The sequence below is a fragment of the Helianthus annuus genome, chromosome 2 (assembly GCF_002127325.2).
Source record: "Helianthus annuus cultivar XRQ/B chromosome 2, HanXRQr2.0-SUNRISE, whole genome shotgun sequence".
Taxonomy (NCBI): Eukaryota; Viridiplantae; Streptophyta; class Magnoliopsida; order Asterales; family Asteraceae; genus Helianthus; species Helianthus annuus.
The window spans coordinates 30135273-30139886 of NC_035434.2; positions in this window are offsets into that span (position 1 = coordinate 30135273).

Genomic DNA, 4614 nt, shown 5'->3' on the forward strand with positions numbered 1-4614 from the left:
ATAAGATTGACGAATTTATGGAAATCTGATTGAAGAAACTAGCGTCTTAAATCAAGTAACTCGGGCCTGACAACCGGATCAAACCACCCACGCCATGTGATCGGGCTCGCCGAGACCTATCTCGCTTGCTTATGGCCCCCGTAACTCCAATTGTAGCCCAAGTTATACATGCTTAAAGTTTGGGTCATTTCTAGCTTGCTTTCCTTTGTCAAGCTAGTACATGACATGTAAGTGTCTGCTAGTTCTTGGACTCGCGAGTCGTGTGAGAGGTGGTCACGACTATTGATAATATATAGTTGGGAAAAATGAACACGTCAAGTGCAGCAATTACTTGAAAATAAGTGATCAAAATTCAAAACTGAACTGACAAAATTAGCTTATATGTGAAGTGTCACAAGTATATGATTCTCTGAGTTAAATATTAGATCGTAAAAATCTAATGAAATAAGTTATTTGAAGAACTATAATGAGACATCTTAACTGTTCAGCAAAAAAAATTATTAAATAAATAATATAAATAAACATACCATTAATCTATTCGATCCTCATAACTGAATGCTGTAAGTAAAGTTATGCAAGTCATAAGAGTTTGCTAGCAAATTTCATTACTAAAGAAATTTAAAAGATAAAATACCACATCTGAAACTAAAAACTACTTCGATTAATGATCAGTATATCTGACTTGAAACTTATATTATTGTCTACAACTATTTTGTCTTAACATGCGTAAGAGATAATGGAAGGTTTACGTACCAGCGGAGTCTGCCTATTTACTATTTTTAAATGATATAATCACGAGTTTCTCGTCCAACTCGCTACGGCCTTGAGAGAGAAAACTAGTTAATCTTGTCGGTAGGGTGTCAATCGTGTCAGATAACGGGTTTGAAGGACTTCGGGTTGTTGATCATGGCTCTCAATCAAAAATCACCACACAACCATCTCCCATATCTCGCCAAACTGTACACCAACATTGATTTCCGCTCAATCATTATTTATATACTCGCATCATCCAAATTTCACACCATCCTAATCGCCATGCACCTATCTTGATACTCTTCATTAGTTCTGGAACAATTCTGTTAAGGATAAAAAGCCCTTAATCATTATTTCAAAAGTTAAAGGAGTTGATGTCCAGATAACTCCACAAATGTTATCCATCACATTTGCCCTCAATACGAGTCAAGTACAGATTTTTTTTCTCAAAAATTGAGTAGCATAATGAATTCATAGAGAGTGGGTATGATGCTCAACTGGTGGGACTAACAATTTTTAAACCAAATTTTCCACCAGAAATGAAATTTTTCTTCCATACCCTCCTCGAATGTCCCTGAGTCAAAACCACATCTTTTAATGCAATTCCTTTAAAAACTCAGTATTTGAGATATGCTATTTTGACAGATGTAAATGACAAGTTATCCCGAACTTTGTTTATGGATATGGTTGTGAATATGAAAGCAAAGAAGAAAGGCTTTGGCACAAAACATTTTTAAATAGGGTGAAGCCTTACAAATAAAAAGTCTTTCAAATGAAACATTCACACGCATGATGACTAATAAAAGTCAAGATAATGCTTATGAGCAAAATGTTTTAGAAAATGAACCAACAATTGTTGGTCAAACATCTGTTGTGGACCTCCTGGTGAACATAGCGGAACACACCAGCCATTACCACACAGCCATTACCACACAGACTATTTCTCCTCCATTCCCTAAATCCAAAAGAACTAGAAGGGTATCTCTGGAGGTTAAGATGTTAGAAATACCTATTGTAACACAAAAGCAGCAAATAGTATTTGTTGTTACTTCCTCACAACAGATGTGAACATCGCCACCCATCCAAACTCCTCAAATATACTCATAAAAGGATAGTGTTGTAAGCACAGAAGAACCAAACAACGAGTTTTAGATGATTCACTTGAATATCTATTCTCAAGCCCTTCTCCCGGGGCTGCTTCTCTTTCCATTCCACCACCCGCAAATATATTAGCATCCATAAAACCATTATTTGGTGCAATTGCAGCATCTGACTTGCCTAAAACTAGTTCATCTCAACCACTCATCACTAAGAGCACACTCCAACAACTGTAGGGCTGTAAAACGAACCGAACGTTCAGCGAACAGTTCGTGAACCGTTCGGCGGAAAGTTCGTTTATGTTCGTTCGTTTATTAAACGAACGTAGATGAACAAGAAATTTCGTTCAATTAGTTAAATGAACGAACATGAACAAAGGTCTCGTTCATTCGATTGTGTTCGTGAACGTTCGGTAATGTATCCGTGAAGTGTTCGTAAACATTCGTTCATTTGCGTTCGTTTATGTTCGTATGTTTGTTTTTTAATTAAAGATTTTTGTACTTTTATTTATTTTATTACCTTAACAATTAAACTAGGAAACTCTTTTTCACATTTTTTATGCACAATTTTCCCTTTCGTTTCTCATTATTTACATTGTCGAATACGAACGACCTATGTTCCACAACAAGGGATTCAAGTTCCAGTGCTACTCTCTGGGCGATCTACCTTTATCCTTCGTCACGTTCGCCAAATTTATTTGTGTTCGTTTGTGTTTGTGACCGTTTGCGAACACGCTCATTTCCTTAATGAACGAACACGAACATAAAATCTCGTTCGGTAAGTATTCATGAACCATTCGTGAACACATTTATTTCCTTAACGAACGAACACGAACAAGGCTTTGTTCGTGTTCGTTCGGTTCGTTTACAGCCCTACCAACAAGTGACTAGTGCAAGTTCAGAGCTCTTTACTAACCCACAAGCAGAGGAGAGTACACCTCTTGTGTCGTAAGTGACACTTGCATGTTTGTCAAGTGAAACAGCTACAACAACTGTAGGGACCACAGTTCACAGTTGGACAAGTGTGGGATTATCAAATTGTTGGATAACAAGTCAACAAAAGTCAAGACTGTAGACTAGAAGATCAAGTCAACAAATCAAAGACCAGAAGTTCTGGATTCCTAGAAGTGTTGGTTCTCACTAGCAGTTTTAAGGAATCCAAATGTTTTCTATAACTTCACGAGAAGCAGTAGTTCAATATAATAGTGTAATTATCCAGCAGCTTTACTAACTGTTGGCTGTTACATCATTTAATGAGCTATTAGGGGTTGCTTGCATGGTGTCGTCACGAGCAGTTCTCTCATATATATATATATATATATATATATATAATTATTTGTCTTATTTGCCATGTAGCACTAAGAGCCAAAGGAATAAGAACTTAGTGAGAGAGAGTGCACATGGTGAGGGGGAGTAAACTTTGTACCAATTGATTGTATTGTAAAAATTTGAATGAAATCATTATGCAATCATTCCTAAATACAACTATGTTGATGATGATGTTTTTATATTGATTGTTCTTGCTTAAATTTTCATATCTATTCAATCAGTTTAATAAAAAACACACACATCACACTCTCTCAGATCCAACAAGTATCATACACACACATCACACTCTCTTAGATCCAACAAGTATCGTACCTATGATGATTATGTAACTTTCTATTTATGTCTCTCGCTATATCGGACCAGTACTACAAGCAAATGTTTGCATCGTTTTTTACTTAAGCAATTTTCTCTTAAACATATGAAGAGATCTGAACCAGTGATCAACTCGAATAGGAAATACGAACGCGATGACATTTTTTTCATAATAAACAAGAGGCTGCTAATAGGGGAGAGGACAAAATAGGAAATAGTTTGTATTCTTGATTGTTTTTGTTTATATCTAGTTCCACGATTTTAAACACTGATAAGTTTTATTACTTGGTTATATTTTTAATAAACTTAGACAATAAAATTCTCAGATTTATTTTCTTTAATTAGTGTATGTTATTGATATAAAAACGATACTTTAAGAAGGTCTATTGCAATATGTGACAAACTATGCATCTAGACATGATAAACTCAAGTGTTTACAGATTGGCGCGCATCCCTCGAACTTGGTTGTACCGAGAGGCAATGACTCCATCCCATCTTTTGTAGATTGCGTTATCTATGCTAAGATGCCTTCGAAAATGCCCCTTCGGCAATGAGTTCCCTCCAAAACTAGAACTTCAGATTTTCTTTACTTTTTTATCGGATTTCGTAAGTAATTATCAATGCAAAACACTCATCAATAACTAGCCGTTCGTGATACACATTTGTTTAATAGTGATCGTTAAGACTGAGGTTAGGCATTGTAATTTATAGAATGTTAAAATTGCTTTAAGTAGTTTGCTTAACTAAGAATTAAATTTGTTGAGTTAGAAACCGATTAATTGCTAATGGAAGAAGATTGTAAGAATAACATAGCATGTTTCAATTCCATACTAATTTTTTTATTGATTCTCTCCTCCCCAATTGACTTATTCAACCTTTCCCTCAATAGTCAAGTCGAATTACCAAGAAGAAACAAGACCACGTTTCATGTACATGACTGACAACGATGAAAATGAAATCTCCGTTGATAGTGGTCTTTTTTTTAAATAGATTGGTAAGTCCTGACACATGACTCACAATGATTGTAGATATTTTTTAATGCGTCCTGTATTTTCCAAGGATAAATACATCTCAACCTATATGCCCTGCAAAGATTTAAATTTTGAACTTTTGGTTGTGAAGC